Source organism: Anolis sagrei, chromosome 7 (assembly GCF_037176765.1).
Source record: "Anolis sagrei isolate rAnoSag1 chromosome 7, rAnoSag1.mat, whole genome shotgun sequence".
Lineage (NCBI taxonomy): Eukaryota > Metazoa > Chordata > Lepidosauria > Squamata > Dactyloidae > Anolis > Anolis sagrei.
In genome coordinates, this window is record NC_090027.1 from 5,616,797 (window position 1) to 5,634,830 (window position 18,034).

An 18,034-nucleotide genomic window follows, 5' to 3' on the forward strand; every position below is an offset into this window, starting at 1 on the left:
TCCATTGTGGGCTGGGTTCAGAGTGCTCTTTGATTGTAGGTGAACTATAAATTCCAGCAACTACAACTCCCAAATGTTATGGTCTATTTTCCCCACACTCCACCGGTGTTCACATTGGAGCATACTGAGTATTCATGCCAAGTTTGGTCCAGATCCATCATTGTATGAGTCCACAGTGCTCTCTGGATGGAGGTGAACTACAGCTCCAAAACCCAAGGTCAATGCCCACCAAACCCTTACAGGATTTTCTCTTGGTTATGGGAGTTCTGTGTGCCAAATTTGGTCCAATTCCATCTTTGGTGGTGTTTGGAAAGCTCTTTGATTGTAGGTGAACTATAAATTCCAGTAATTACAACTCCCAAATGTCAAGGTCTATTTTCCCCACACTCCACCAGTTTTCAAATTTCGGCATATTGAGTATTGATGCCAAGTTTGGTCCATATCCAATTGTATGAGTCCACTGGATGCAGCTGAACTACAACTGGATGTAGGTGAACTACAACTCCAAAACTCAAGGTCAATGCCCACCAAACCCAGTTTTCTCTCTTGGTTAGTGTGCCAAATTTGGTCCAGTTCCATCTTTGGTGGAGTTCGGAAAGCTCTTTGATTGTAGGTGAACTATAAATTCCAGCAGCGGCAACTCCCAAATGACAAAATCAATCCCCAATCCCACCAGTATTCAAATTTGGGTGTATTGGGTATTTCTGCCAAATTTAGTCCAGTGAATGAAAATACATTCTGCATATCAGATATTTACATTAAGATTCATAACAATTGCAAAATGACAATTATGAAGTAGCAATGAAAATAATGTTATGGTTGGGGGTCACCACAACATGAGGAACCATATTAAGGGCTTACAGCATTAGGAAGGTTGAGAAGCACTGCACTATAGGATTTAATATTTTTTTCCATGGTATATTTGAGAGAGAGAGTTAAAAACATAGAATATTTATATGGCAGTGACAAAAACCAAGCATAAAATGCTAATACCTTTAACACTATGACAGCATCCTGCACCAATACGCTTTTTGTGTTATTCTTTTAGTCTTTGAACAATGCCATTAAGTCTCCTGAATGAATGAACTCATTTTGTCAATCCAAAACTGCCTCTTTTCAGAAATACAAATGAAGTGTTTCTGAAAATATAGGATTATCAGGATTAAAAACTATTTGGCCGACTCATCTCATGCATTCATTCGCCACTCATTCGTCTGTCAAATAACTAAAAGAACTAGTTAGTTCACTGGCTTCACCATGAAGTGAAGCAAATCACAGGAGCTGTCTTCATAGACCTGTCAGCAGCCTATGAGACTGTGAACCACCGCCTCCTCCTGAGAAAAATGTATAATATCACAAAGGACGACCACCTCACCCGCCTCATAGGAAACCTGCTACAAAACAGGAGCTTCTTTGTTGAGTTCCAGGGCCAGAGAAGCAGATGGCGGAAACAGAAGAACGGCCTGCCTCAGGGAAGCGTGCTTGCTCCATCCATGTTCAACATCTACACAAATAACCAGCCACTGCCAAAAGGGACAGAGAGCTTCATCTGTTCAACCATCTCAAAGCAGGGAGCTTTGAGATGGTTGAACAGAAGCTCTCCGAAGCTCTAGGTGCCCTTACTACCTATTACAGGGAAAACCGGTTGATCCCTAATCCATCTAAAACACAGACATGTGCTTTTCATCTCAAGAACAGACAAGCATCCCGAGCTCTGAGGATGACCTGGGAAGAAATCCCACTGGAGCATTGCAGCACACTCAAATACCTGGGAGTCACTCTGGACCGTGCCTTGACCTACAAGAAGCACTGACTGAACATCAAGCAAAAAGTGGGTGCTAGAAACAATATCATACGAAAGCTGACTGGCACAACCTGGGGATCACAACCAGACACAGTGAAGACATCTGCCCTTGCGCTATGCTACTCTGCTGCTGAGTATGCATGCCCAGTGTGGAACACATCTCACCACACTAAAACAGTGGATGTGGCTCTTAATGAGACATGCCGCATTATCACGGGGTGTCTGCGCCCTACACCACTGGAGAAGTTACACTGCTTAGCCGGTATTGCACCACCTGACATCTGCCGAGAAGTAGCAGCCAATAGTGAAAGGACCAAGGCAGAGACATCTCCAGCTCATCCCCTGTTTGGGTATCAGCCAGCACGTCAACGACTTAAATCAAGAAATAGTTTTCTAAGAACTACAGTGACATTTGCTGGAACACCTCAGCAAGCGAGGGTCCAAAAGTGGCAGGCTCAAACTCAGAACCTCAACCAATGGCTGATGCCAAATGAGAGACTCCCTCCTGAGCACACAGAAGACTGGGCGACTTGGAAGGTGCTGAACAGACTGCGCTCTGGCACCACGAGATGCAGAGCCAACCTCAAGAAATGGGGCCACAAAGTAGAATCCACGACATGCGAGTGTGGAGAAGAGCAAACCACTGACCACTTGCTGCAAGGCAACCTGAGTCCTGCCACATGCACAAGGGAGGACCTTCTTGCGGCAACACCAGAGGCACTCCAAGTGGCCAGATACTGGTCAAAGGACATTTAATCAACTACCAAGCTTGCAAACTTTGTGTTTTGTCTGTCTGTTTGTTTGTTTGTTTTGTTCTGTTAGAAATGTAATACAATTGACTGGTTGCCGTAACATGACAAATAAACCATGAAGTGTTTTCAATCCAACATCTCAGTGCAGTATAGAGATATGTTACATATAGGTTATGCAATTCCCATGCAGAATAGCAACATTTCATAATACAAGACAATGACCAGGTGGCAAGGTGTAACACACAATACACAGTATTGTAGACTCAACCACAATGCACAACTTCAATGCAAAGTGTAGAGTACACAATCACAATATATAACCATAATGCAACATGTAGGGCATTAGTAGTCTGATCGAGGAAGGATCTTTAATCTAGATCCAGAGAAGTCATGCTCCCCATGCTCTATTCTGCCTTGGTTAGACCACACCTGGAATACTGTGTCCAATTCTGGGCACCACAATTGACGGGAGATGTTGACAAGCTGAAATGCGTCCAAAGGAGGCAACTAAAATGATCAAGGGTCTGGAGGACAAGCCCTATGAGGAGCAACTTAAAGAGCTGGGCATGTTTAGCCTGAAGAAGAGAAGGCTGAGAGGAGATATGATAGCCATGTATAAATATGTGAGAGGAAGCCACAGGGAGGAGGAGGGAGCAAGCTTGTTTTCTGCTTCCCTGGAGACTAGGATGCGGAACAATGGCTTCAAACTACAAGAGAGGAGATTCCACCTGAACATGAGGAAGAACTTCCTGACTGTGAGAGCTGTTCAGCAGTGGAACTCTCTGCTCCAGAGTGTGGTGGAGGCTCCTTCTTTGGAGGCTTTGAAAAAGAGGCTGGATGGCCATCTGTCGGGGGCGCTCTGAATGTGATTTTCCTGCTTCTTGGCAGAATGGGGTTGGACTGGATGGCCCACAAGGTCTCTTCCAACTCAATGATTCCATGATTCTGTGATTATACTGATGTGCGGATGAATAGTTTGAAGGCAGCAAAGGAGTTTGCACTTGTAAGTTTTAGGTCAATGCCAGGTTATTCCTCATTATGAAGAACTTTCTGGGCTTGACAGCAAAGAAAATTGCAACTCAGTACATTGCTAACTTCATCCTGACTGATGTATATCAGAAGATCACAAGTTACAATTCCATCTCAGCATCAAGGGGAGGCAGATGCTTTGGGAGAAACCGGCAGAGCTGAGGTATCTTCAGCATTATATGATCATAGAATCATAGAATCAAAGAGTTGGAAGAGACCTCATGGGCCATCCAGTCCAACCCCATTCTGCCAAGAAGCAGGAATATTGCATTCAAATCACCCCTGACAAATGGCCATCCAGTCTCTGCTTAAAAGCTTCCAAAGAAGGAGCCTCCACCACACTCCAGGGCAGAGAGTTCCACTGCTGAACGGCTCTCACAGTCAGGAAGTTCTTCCTCATGTTCAGATGGAATCTCCTTTCTTGTAGTTTGAAGCCATTGTTCCGCGTCCTAGTCTCCAAGGAAGCAGAAAACAAGCTTGCTCCCTCCTCCCCGTGGCTTCCTCTCACATATTTATACATGGCTATCATATCTCCTCTCAGCCTTCTCTTCTTCAGGCTAAACATGCCCAGTTCCCTAAGCCGCTCCTCATAGGGCTTGTTCTCCAGACCTTTTATCATTTTAGTCGCCCTCCTCTGGACACATTCCAGCTTGTCAATATCTCTCTTGAATTGTGGTGCCCAGAATTGGACACAATATTCCAGATGTGGTCTAACCAAAGCAGAATAGAGGGGTAGCATTACTTCCTTAGATCTAGACACTAGGCTCCTATTGATGCAGGCCAAAATCCCATTGGCTTTTTTTGCTGCCACATCACATTGTTGGCTCATGTTTAACTTGTTGTCCACGAGGACTCCAAGATCTTTTTCACACGTACTGCTCTTGAGCCAGACGTCACCCATTCTGTATCTTTGCATTTCATTTTTTCTGCCAAAGTGGAGTATCTTACATTTGTCACTGTTGAACTTCATTTTGTTAGTTTTGGCCCATCTCTCTAATCTGTCAAGATCATTTTGAATTCTGCTCCTGTCCTCTGGACTATTGGCTATCCCTCCCAATTTGGTGTCATCTGCAAACTTGATGATCCTGCCTTCTAGCCCTCCATCTAAGTCATTAATAAAGATGTTGAACAGGACCGGGCCCAGGACGGAACCCTGCGGCACTCCACTTGTCACTTCTTTCCAAGATGAAGAGGAAGCATTAGTGAGCACTCTCTGTGTTCGTCCACTTAACCAATTATCAAGTTGTGTATACATTGATATCTGTCTGTGCACATATACTTGTTCTTCAGTGAATGGCTCATGGTTGCCACAGACAATTGGTTCAGGTCAACTAGACCTCCTGAAGGAGTACCTTAAATAACCCAGTCAAGTTGAAGGTTTCAATGGCCTTGTTCCATTTCATAGGAGCCTGATTTGCCTTACTTTATAGTTGCTTGAGGTTGCTTCCTCTTGCATTTTTTCCCAGGGCTGCTGCAGCTTTGCAAGAGTCCTAAAAGTTAATAGTATCAGAGTCTGCAGGCCTCTTTGCAACTATTGGCTTAGAGAGCAGCTCTTTGAGTTTAGGAACCGCCTTTTTTCCCAGGGAAAGATCCCCATTTTAGATTATCCCCTGCCTTTTCAGTTTAGAGGAAAGACTTCAGACGTGCTGACGGCTAGGCAGTTAGCTCTGGAAAAACCATTGCAAAAACTACACTATAGATAAGTATTAAGCTAAACTGAGTAAGATATATTAAGCTACATTAAACATTATAGGTAAACTAAGTAAGCTATATTGAGTTAATATAGATAGTATTTTGTGTATTGAGCTGTATTGAGATATTTTAGACAGATAAGCTTAGTTGAGAAGATTGAGTAATAAAGTTATAGAGAGAGAGTCGTGACTGCTTTGTCTCCAGAACTAACCTTAAGTTATAAATAGGGAAAACCCTGTTTTTTTCTAAACCACAACAGCTTAAGGTTAGGGTGTAAAGATTCCAGGATCTTATCTGCCATCTGGAGAAAGGGTTGCCTCTGTAGCTATAGGAAAGAAAGAATATTTTTGTAGCTTCATCTATTGACTGTTTGGGTTGTTGTAGGTTTTTCCGGGCTATATGGCCATGTTCTGGAGGCAAATTTTCTCCTGACGTTTTGCCTGCATCTATGGCAAGCATCCTCAGAGGTAGTGAGGTCTGTTGGAAGTAGGAAAAAGGGTTTATATATCTGTGGAATGACCAGGGTGAGACAAAGGACTTTTGTCTGCTGGGGCTAGGTGAGAATGTTTCAGCTGATCACCTTGATTAGCATTTAATGGCTTGGAAGTGCCTGGGGGGAATCTTTTGTTGAGAGTGATTTTATGTGCCTGTTTGTTTCCCCTCTGTTGTTTTGCTGTTGTAATTTTTGAGTTTTTTAATACTGGTAGCCAGAATTTGTTCATTTTCATGGTTTCTTCCTTTCTGTTGAAATTGTCCACATGCTTGTGGATTTCAATGGCTTCTCTGTGTAGCCTGACATGGTGGTGGTGAGAGTGGTCCAGCATTTCTGTGTTCTCAAATAATATGTTGCGTCCAGGTTGGTTCATCAGGTGCTCTGCTATGGCTGATTTCTCTGGTTGGAGTAGTTTGCAGTGCCTTTCATGTTCCTTGATGCGTGTCTGAGCGCTGTGTGTGGTGGTCCCTCTGTAGACTTGTCCACAGCTGCATGGTACACGGTAGACTCCTGCAGAGGTGAGAGGATCCCTCTTGTCCTTTGCTGAACGTAGCATTTGTTGGATTTTCTTGGTGGCTCTGTAAGCGGTTTGTATGTTGTGTTTCCTCATCAGTTTCCCTATGCGGTCAGTGGTACCCTTGAAAAACCTACAACAACCCAGTGATTCCGGCCATGAAAGCCTTCGACAATATATTGACTGTTTGTTTGCAACTGTGATGAACTTTGCCAAGTCTTCAAGGACTTTGAATAAATAAATATCCTTTTTTGATGTTTAAACCAGTAATTGTCTCAGTTCCTGAGTATCTCAAGCTTCTCAATATAGATACCTGCAGTTCACTCAGACATAGAGAGAAGCACATCACAGTTCTATTTTTCATATCGTCTGGGCGGACGGCACAGGCCTATTCAGTCATGTTCCTGCTTCTTGGCAGAGTGGGATTGGACTGGATGGCCCATGAGGTCTCTTCCGACTCTATGATTCTGTGATCTGGAACAGTGGGATGAAAAAGGACTAACTGGGACTATCCATGCTGAAGAGAGTCAGTAGAAGCCTTTTGTTTAAATATCTTGGGCATAAGGTCCTGCCTGATAAGTTCTAGGCCTGGGCGGTTTTGTTCGTTAATTTTGTAATTCGTTAAATATTCGTTAATTTTAGCAATTACAAAACGATTACAAAACTTATTTTTAAACCCGGAAGTGTTTTTAAATATCGAAACAGCATGCGCCAAATACTTTTGTATTTCCGCCCATTTCGGAAATACGTAAGATGGCTACTGGCTAGATGCTTGCTGTGAGCTCCGGGAGCCAATCAAGTAAGCCGTTGCGGAACACTTTATTTTGCCAGGGGCGCCGAGAGCGAGGGACGCGGGAAGCTATCAGACGCCAGAGGGACCCTGCTGCTGGTGGTATCGTCGAAGCCTGCTGCTCCTCCTCCTCCCATCCTCCTCCTTCTCCGCTTGACAGGGAGCCAGGGCCAGGGACAGCTCAGCTGGCCACCACCCCGCCAGTCTCCCTGGTCATGGGGCCTTCTGTTCCTCCCCCCCCCCAATCCTCCGACCCTTTCTCTTCCTCCTCCTCCTCAGGCCGCGCCGCTCGGAGATGCCAAGGGCGAGGGGGGAGGAAGAGGAGGAGGAGCGGCAGGCCCGGTTATCAGGGAGACTGGTGGGGTGGTGGCCAGCTGAGCTGTCCCTGCCCCCGGCTCCATCTCAAGCTTGGAGTGACTAGGCAGCGGCGGCAGGAAGGGGCAGCCATGGGGGCGGGGCAAGAGCAGCCGGGGGCGACCTCTCCCGCCGACCTCCTCCTCACTCCACTCCCAGCCACCCACTCGCCGTGAGTATATGGCAGTGCAGAGGGAGGTTTAGGGCAATCTGCACTGCACAACTACATGATCCAGAATACCAATGGCAGGGGGATGTACAAAAACAAAAAAAAAACCCCAGAGTTGATTGGATTATCACAGGGTCCTTCCAGGCAGAACTTATATCCCAGGATCTGATCCCAGGTGTTCAGTTTATCCCAGATTAAATTTAAAAAATATTGAAAAAATATTAGAAAAAAAAGGGCGCCATCTTTACAAAATGTTTTGTAAATATTAACGAAATTTCGTAAATACCAAACTTTTTAAAGGGAAAATTTTGTAATTATTTTAAATATCGAAACAAAAAAAACCCCAAATACAAATCGATTTTAGAAACAATTTTTTCCGTTGTTACCCAGGCCTAATAAGTTCCCGTTCTACAAAGGGAATGAGATCAATGCAGGGACCGGAGACAAGACTCTGGGTGTGTCTCGCTTGGCTCCTTCTTCAAGCAGAGGACTCATTCTGCAGCAGAAGGGCACATCTGGGAGGTCTGCCAGAGCTGTTTCCAGGTACAGCCACCAATCAGGGGAGCCTTTCGGCAAGATGCTCGAGCTGCACGAATCGGGGAGTGAGATGTCAAACCTCCCAGGCAGACAGGCAGAGCCTTTTTTCTTAAGGTTAGTGCTGCTGTGTTATTTTTAAATCTGCAGCAGTCCTGGGGAGGGGGGAGAGCAAGGCCTGCTTTAATTACTGCAGATGTGATAAATCAGGGCTTGTCTCGCTCCTGAGAGCCCAGACGGCCGGAATGGCACTTCCCTGAGTCACTGTGCCAAGAAAGGCAATTCATTTTCAGTGGAGGAACCAAGTCTGCATTATCCAGGGAGTGGGCTTCAAAGTGTGAACCTCTTGACCCAGAATCATCCTTTCTCACCCCAGACTCTTGGGATTGCCTTCTGCTCCTTGCCTCGTTGCTTTTAAATCTCAGTTGTAATCTTGTATTTTCTGATTATTAGCTAGCTTAAAAAATTGATTGAATTGGGTTGTTGTAGGTTTTTTGGGCTATATGGCCATGTTCTAGAGGCATTCTCACCTGACGTTTCACCTGCATCTATGGCAAACATCCTCAGAGGTAGTGAGGATGCTTGCCATAGATGCAGGTGAAACGTCAGGAGAGAATGCCTCTAGAACATGGCCATATAGCCCAAAAAATATATACAATAACCCAGTGATTCCGGCCATGAAAGCCTTTGACAATTCACTGATTAAATTGTTTTCCGATTGCATTGTATATGAGGGTTGAATGAAAAGTAATGCCTCCACCTTCGTAACTCCTCAACAGATGGCAGTACTGGTATGCAGCAGGTACTGGCTTGTTCAGTAGACTCTCCTTTACAATTCCATTTTGGCAGAAAGACTTAGCATTGTGTTGTTAAAGTTAAAGTGCCAAGTATGGAACCCTGTGCAGAGGGTCGGATAGCATGGGTAGCATGACTACCCTGGATCTAGACACTAGACTCTTATTGATGCAGACCAAAATCCCATTTGATTTTTTGCCATTGCATGTCATTGTTTGCTCATGTTTAAGTTGTTGTCCACGAGGACTCCAAGATCTTTTTCACACGTACTGCTCTCGAGCCAGGTCCCATCCCCCGTTCTGTATCTTTGCATTTTATTTTTTTCCTGCCTAAGTGGAGTCTCTTGCATTTGTCCCTGGTGAATTTCATTTTGTTGGTTTTGGCCCATCATCTCTCTCATCTGTCAAGATCGTTTTGAATTCTGCTCCCGTCTTCTGGAGTATTGGCTCTCCCTCCCAATTTGGTCCTGTCTGCAAACTTGATGATCATGCCTTCTCGCCCTCTATCTAAGTCATTAATGCTTTTAAAATGTCCTGCTTACATCTCCTGTCTCTTTCTCTCTTTGTTCGCAGCGTATTTCAACAGCTGCAAACTGCAAGTTATTTCATGCAGAGGGGATAGTGGAATAGGACCAGATTCTGGCCCTTCCAAATATGTCAGTGTTTCTCAATCTTCCTAATGCTGCAAACCTTTAATACAGTTCCTCACGTTGTTGTGACCCCCAACCATAAAATTATTTTCGTTGCTTCTTCATAACTGTAGTTTTGCTATTGTTCTGAATTACAATGTAAATATCTGATATGCAGGATGCATTTTCATTTACTGGACCAAATTTGGCACAAATACCCGATACATCCAAATTTGAATACTGGTGGGGGTGTGTGATTTTGTCATTTGGGCGTTAACCTGCTGGGATTTATAGTTCACCTACAATCAAACAGCATTCTGAACTCCACCAACAATGGAATTGAACCAGTCTTGGCATACAAAACTCCCATGACCAACAGAAAATACTGGAAGGGTTTGGGGTTGGCATTGACCTTGAGTTTTGGAGTTGTAGTTCACCTGCTTCCAGAGAGCACTGTGGACTCAAACAATGATGGATCTGGACCAAACTTGGCATGGATACTCAATATGCCCAAATGTGAACACTGGTGGAATTTGGGGAAAATAGACCTTGACATTTGGGAGTTGTGTTTGGTGGGATTTATGGTTCACTTGCAATCAAAGAGCATTCTGAACCCCACCAATGAGGGAATTGAACCAAACTTGGCACACAAAACTCTCATGACCAACAGAAAATATTGGAAGAGTTTTGGAGTTGTAGCTCACCTATATCCAGAGAGCACTGTGGACTCAATGATGAATTTGTACCAAACTTGGCACGAATATTCAATCTGCCCAAATGTGAACACTGGTGGAATTTGGGGAAAATAGACCTTGACATTTGGGAGTTGTAGTTGCTGGGATTTATGGCTCGCCTGCAATCAAGGAGCATTCTGAACCCCACCAACGATTGAATTGAACCAATCTTGGCACACAGAATTCCCATGAGCAACAGAAAATACTGGAAGAGTTTTGGAGTTGTAGTTAATCTACATCCAAAGAGCCTTGTGGACTCAAACAATGATGAATCTGGACTAAACTTGGCACGAATATTCAATATGCCCAAATGTGAACACTGGTGGAGTTTGGAGAAAATAGTCCTTGACCTTTTGGAGTTGTAGTTGCTGGGATTTATAGCTCATCCAGTCCAATCCCATCTGCTATGCAGGAATATGCCATCAAAGAACTCCTGGCATAAGACCATTCAGCTTCCACTTAAAAGCCGTACTCCAAGATAGTGTGCTCCGCTGTCAAACAGCTCTTATCAAATTCTACTGTGTAGGCATGACATTAGACATATGGCTAGAAGAATCCCCAGCACTCTGGACAGCTGCTAAACCATTTTCTCATTTCATTATGAAATGTTCATGCTGGGCATAAGCAAATCACCTTGCAATGCTACCAGTCCACTAGCTGCTCAAATTGCCAGGGCACTGAAAACTTAGAGCAGTTTGCTGGGTTTATCCCAAGGAGGCGGAAATAAAGAACCCTGCTCACAACTTCACCACAGTCTGCTCAGCATTTGAATCATTGCCATGCCTGGACTCAGAAGTGAGATAATATTTTAAATATGTGTGTTTCCAAAGGTTTCTTTATTAAGACATTACAAATAAGAGCGCTATCTTGTTCTGAAGACACAAAAGATGACTGGGAATGTAATGCTGACTATACGAGGGGTGTTTATTAAATATTTCCCTGACCCACTTCCTGTGGACTGAGAGCAATGAAATTTGGCACAGGTTTTAGTCCTTCTCTCCATAGGTGCCACCTAAGGACACACACTTCTCCCATCTTTTAAAGCAACTGTAAACACCTCACTTGTAGAAGTCGAAGGGTGGCTCCAAAAACCACGTTGTGGCTTCGAAAATCAGGGTCTCATCACCTGAAAAATCCTTGCCCTTCAAAAATAACTTCATTGTTAGAAAGAGGTGTAACTCTGATGGTGCGAGTGGATACCTTATGCATGTGAAGATGGGCGTGGGTGATTTTTTTCCACAGACCCCACACTCATCTTGGAATTTTGGGCTAGGTGGTAAATGGTTATGTGGTGATTTGAATGCAATTTTCCTGCTTCTTGGCAGGGGTTGGACTGGATGGCCCATTGAAATACACAAGAAGCATGTGGACAATTTCAGCAGAAAGGAGGAAACCATGAAAATGAACAAAATCTGGCTACCAGTATTAAAAAAAACTCTAAAATTACAACAGCAAAACAACAGAGAGGAAACAAACAAGGACATCTAATCACCTCCCAGCAAAAGTTTGCTCTAGGCACTGTCAGGCCATCAAATGCTAATCAAGGTGGTCAGTTGAAACATTCACACCTAGCTCCAGCAGACAAGAGTCCTTTGTCCCACCCAGGTCATTCCACAGATATATAAACCCATTGTCCTAATTCCAACAGACCTCACTACCTCTGAGGATGCTTGCCATAGATGCAGGCGAAACGTCAGGAGAGAATGCCTCTAGAACATGGCCATATAGCCCGAAAAAGCCTACAACAACCCAGTGATTCCAGCCATGAAAGCCTTTGACAATACATTATTATTATTATTATTATTATTATTATTATTATTAGGTGGCCTCCACTTGCTGGGTGGTGTGTTCATCAATAATGGAGTGGGGTCGCCCTGGAATTGGAGCTGTTTGCACCAAAGTCCGACCACATTGGAATGGACAATGCCAGTTCTTGACTCCATCATATGATGGGGAATCCTCACCATAACCCTTTTTCATCTCATCAAACGTCTCCTTTGGTGTGCGGCCTTTCAAGGAAAGGAACTTGAGGACTGCTCTGTCTTCCACGGGGTCCATTCTCAAACCTTACTCCACTTCAGCACATGTAAAATCAAGACCATTATCAGTTCTGAGTTGTAAATTGGCAAGTAAATTGGTTAAATGGACGAACCCAGAGGGTGCTCACCAATGCTTCCTCTTCATCCTGGAAAGAAGTGACGAGCGGAGTGCCGCAGGGTTCCGTTCTGGGCCCGGTCCTGATCAGGATCTTTATTAATGACTTAGATGAAGGGCTAGAAGGCAGGATCATCAAGTTTGCAGACGACACCAAATTGGGAGGGATAGCCAATACTCCAGAGGACAGGAGCAGGATTCAAAACGATCTTGACAGATTAGAGAGATGATGGGCCAAAACTAACACAATGAAGTTCAACAGGGACAAATGCAAGATACTCCACTTAGGCAGAAAAAACGAAATGCAAAGATACAGAATGGGGGACGAGGCCTGGCTCGAGAGCAGTACGTGTGAAAAAGATCTTGGAGTCCTTGACAAGTTAAACATGAGCCAACAATGTGATGTGGCGGCAAAAAAAGCCAATGGGATTTTGGCCTGCATCAAGAGGAGCATAGAGTCTAGATCTAGGGAAGTCATGCTACCCCTCTATTCTGTTTTGGTTAGACCACATCTGGAATATTGTGTCCAATTCTGGGCACCACAATTCAAGAGAGATATTGACAAGCTGGAATGTGTCCAGAGGAGAGGAGAGCGACTAAAATGATAAAAGGTCTGGAGAACAAGCCCTATGAGGAGCGGCTTAAGGAGCTGGGCATGTTTAGCCTGAAGAAGACAAGGCTGAGAGGGGATATGATAGCCATATATAAATATGTGAGAGGAAGCCACAGGGAGGAGGGAGCAAGCTTGTTTTCTGCTTCCTTGGAGATTAGGATGCAATGGAACAATGGCTTCAAACTACAAGAGAGGAGATTCCATCTGAACATGAGGAAGAACTTCCTGACTGTGAGAGCCGTTCAGCAGTGGAACTCTCTGCCCCGGAGTGTGGTGGAGGCTCCTTCTTTGGAAGCTTTTAAACAGAGGCTGGATGGCCATCTGTCAGGGGTGATTTGAATGCATTATTCCTGCTTCTTGGCAGGGGGTTGGACTGGATGGCCCAGGAGGTCTCTTCCAACTCTTTGATTCTATGATTCTATGATTCTATGATATGATAGCCATATATAAATATGTGAGAGGAAGCCACAGGGAGGAGGGAGCAAGCTTGTTTTCTGCTTCCTTGGAGATTAGGATGCAATGGAGCAATGGCTTCAAACTACAAGAGAGGAGATTCCATCTGAACATGAGGAAGAACTTCCTGACTGTGAGAGCCGTTCAGCAGTGGAACTCTCTGCCCCGAAGTGTGGTGGAGGCTCCTTCTTTGGAAGCTTTTAAACAGAGGCTGGATGGCCATCTGTCAGGGGTGATTTGAATGCATTATTCCTGCTTCTTGGCAGAATGGGGTTGGACTGGATGGCCCATGAGGTCTCTTCCAACTCTTTGATTCTATGATTCTATAAGTATCCTATAGAGACTGATATCATTATGCATGCACAGTTTCAGCATCCTGTGATAAATAGAAATGGGTCAGGGGAAATCTTTAATGAACACCCCTCATAGCATTGCAGAGAACATATCGTATTTTCTGTTCAGAAAAAAAGTTGCCTTTGCACAAAGCAACTATGCACAAATTAAATAAAGTGTGGGGTTTATTGCATTTGCACATAGTTGCTTTGTGCTGGTTACTAGGCCTGGGTAACAACGCAAAAATTTGTTTCTAAAATCGATTTGTATTTGGGGTTTTTTTTTGTTTTGATATTTAAAATAATTACAAAATTTTCCCTTAAAAAAGTTCGGTATTAACGAAATTTCGTTAATATTTACAAAACATTTTGTAAAGATGGCGTCCTTTTTTTTCAATATTTTTAAAATATTTTTTAAATTTAATTATTAATTTAGTAGAATAGGGAGGAGAAATTAAAATTATTATTAAGGAGGGAAGGCAGGCACTCACTCTGGCGGGCCCTCTCGCTTGCCGCTCGCTCGCCGCTCGCCCCTCTCGCTCGCCGCTCGCCCCTCTCGCTCGCCGCTCGCCCCTCTCGCTCGCCGCTCGCCCCTCTCGCTCGCCGCTCGCCCCTCTCGCTCGCCGCTCGCCCCTCTCGCTCGCCCCTCTCACTCGCCGCTCGCCCCTCTCGCTCGCCGCTCGCCCCTCTCGCTCGCCGCTCGCCCCTCTCGCTCGCCGCTCGCCCCTCTCGCTCGCCGCTCGCCCCTCTCGCTCGCCCTCTCGCTCGCTTGCTCAGCCGGCGTCGAGAGAGGAGAGCTCCCAGCAAGCATCGCCAGGCGGCCATCTTACGTATTTCCGAAATGGACGGAAATACAAATTTTTTTGGCGCCTGCCGTTTCGATATTTAAAAACACTTCCGGGTTTAAAAATAAGTTTTGTAATCGTTTTGTAATTGCTAAAATTAACGAATATTTAACGAATTACAAAATTAACGATCGAAACCGCCCAGGCCTACTGGTTACAAGAAACTAAAAAGTTTTTCTTTCAAAAAGAGCATTAAGTTCCATTGCATTGATTTACCATCTCTTGGCTGCAGATTAAGCTGTAAGCAGTATCTGTAAAGATCTCAAATATGTCACCTGGTAATGTGACAAGCAGCGAGGGGTGGATTATTATTACTGATTCCTGTGGGATAATTCCTTTGACGCAGAAGATTCGAGTCTGTTTCCAGCTGGAATAAAAGGAAGTTAAGAACAGCTCCTTCCCTTGTGTTATATAAAAAAGATTTAACAGCCAGCACCAATTCGTCAGAATGAAAAGAAGAAGCCCTATTTGCAGTGTAACCTTTTTTTGTTGCAAGGAGTGGAATAGTCTTAAAATCTGAGCAGCTTCATGAAGGGGAAAGCAGTCTTGGGTCTAAATAGGGGTCTTAATCCTGCCTTTGTTTCCTCTACACCAGTGTTTCTCAACCTGTGGGTCGGGACCCCTGTGGGGGTCGCGAGGGGGTGTTAGAGGGGTCGCCAAAGACCATCAGAAAACATAGTATTTTCTGTTGATCATGTGGATTCTGTGTGGAAAGTTTGGTCCAATTCTATCAGTGGGGTTCAGAATGCTATTTCATTGTGGATGAACTATAAATCCCAACAATTACAACTCCCAAATGGCAAGGTCTATTTTCTCCAAACTCTACCAGTGTTCACATTTGGGCATATTGAGTATTTGTGCCAAGTTTGATCCAGACCCATCATTGCTTGAGTCCACAGTGTTCTCTGGGTGTAGGTGAACTACAACTTCAAAATACTCAAGGCCAATGTCCACCAGACCTTCCCAGGTCTGACAGATGCAGCTGTCTTTCAGGCTGCATAGGTATTTTCTCTTGGTCATGGGAATTCTGTGTGCCCAGTTTGATTCAATTCCATCATTGGTGGAGTTCAGAAGGCTCTTTGATTTTAGGTGAACTATAAATCCCAGCAACTCCAGCATTACCAAATGACAAAATCAATCACCCCCAACCTCACCAGTATTCAAATTTGGTCGTATTGGGTATTCGTGCCAAATTTGGTCCAGTGACTGAAAATACATCCTGCATATCAGATATTTAGATTACGATTCATAACAGTAGCAACGAAAATAACATTATGGTTGGGGGTCACTACAACATGAGGACCTGTACTAAGGGGTCGCGGCTTTAGGAAGGTTGAGAACCACTGCTCTACACAATCACCTTCCTGCTTTACTTTAGCATGTAAAATACTCTTGTGTTTGTACTGCAAGTGGGTCTTCATACCCTGATTTGACATTTTCTGCTGTCCTGCTTTTTCAGCTGCATTTCGTATCTGTCCCAGTTTCTCTCTCCTCCTATTTCATCCTTTGTCCTGAGTTTATTTTAGTTTCTACGGAGCCCCCCCCCCCCCCGGTGGCGCACTGGGTTAAACCCCTGTGCCGGCAGGACTGAAGACTGACAGGTCGCAGGTTTGAATCCACGGAGAGACAGATGAGCTCCCTCTATCAGCTCCAGCTCCTCATGCGGGGACACGAGAGAAGCCTCCCACAAGGATGATAAAACATCAAATCATCTGGGCATCCCCTCGGCAACGTCCTTGCAGACGGCCAATTCTGTCACACCAGGAGCTAGGGCTGGGCGGTTTCGTTTCGTTAATTCGCAATTCGTTAATAATTCGTTAATTTTTTAAATTACAAAACGATAAAGAACCATTCTGGAGCAATTTTTTAAAAAAACGAATTTTTAAATAGTTTTGTAAATGCTTCGTATTTCGTTATTGTATTCGTTTCGTTATTGTTCTGAGGTCGTTTCGTTATTATTTCCGCATGTCTGGGGCAAGTTTTATGGTTGTTTTTTGTTTAATTAGTGAAAAAAAATTATACTATCACACCACCACTCAACAACAGAGGGAGAGGGAAGCTTCAGAAGTTTTTGGAGGTTTTTTAGCGTATTGCGCGGTTGCGTCCGCCATTAACGAATCGATTCGTTATTGTTTCGGAAATCGATTCGTTCATGTTTTGTAATTTTTTTCACATTTACGAAATTTCGTAAATATCGAACTTTTTAAAAGGAAAATTTTGTAATTATTTTAAATAACGAAATGCAAAAACCCCCAAAAAACGAATTGATTTTAGAAACAAATTTTTTCGTTGTTACCCAGGCCTACCAGGAGCGACTTGCAGTTTCTAAGATTGCTCCTGACACAAAAAAAATGTTGTTGTTCATTCGTTCAGTCATCTCCGACTCTTCGTGACCTCATGGACCAGCCCACGCCAGAGCTCCCTGTCAGCCGTCACCACCCCCAGCTCCTTCAAGGTCAGTCCAGTCACTTCAAGGAAAGTGAAGTTTTAGTTTCTGTAAAGTGAGTTCAGAATGTAGAAGTAGTGCACTGCAGTTAACTCGGCAGTGATTTATTTATTTATTTATTTATTTCAAAGTTTTCTATACCGACCTTCTCATCTCATTGAGGGACTCAGCCCGGTTTCCAACCATAAAAACACATACAATCAGTAAAATATCATAGTTCACAATTACAGTAACACATTTAAAATAGCAATATATTTAAAACTACGGTGGTCAGTCGTCATATTAAAATCAAATATACATCATCTTCCATCCAAAATCCTAGGGTGTTGTCTCATTCATCGAAAGCCTATCTCCACAACCACGTCTTCACCCGTTTTCTAAATGTCAGGATAGACGGGGTGGTTCTGACCTCCGGTGGGAGAGAGTTCCAGAGTCGAGGGGCCACCACCGAGAAGGCCCTGTCCCTCGTCCCCACCAGGCGCGCTTGCAAGGCCGGTGGGACTGAGAGCAGGGCCTCTCCAGACGATCTTAATAATCTTGATGGTTCGTAAGGGAGAATACGTTCAGAGAGGTAAACAGGGCCGGAGTCGTTTAGGGCTTTATAAGTTAACACCAGCACTTTGAATTGTGCTCGGAAGCTAATTGGCAGCCAGTGGAGCTGGTGTAACAGCGGAGAGGTGTGCTCCCTGTACCCAGCACCCGTTAGTAATCTGGCTGCCGCGCGTTGGACTTGCTGCAGCTTCCGGGCAGTCTTCAGAGGCAACCCCACGTAGAGAGCGTTGCAGTAATCTAAGCGGGATGTAACTAAGCGGGATGAAAGAAGGGAGGGGGCAGGATCTTTCCCTTCCTGCAGACTCAGAGAAAAGCAAACTGCTGCAAATTCTCCTAGCCTGTGTGTCCTTC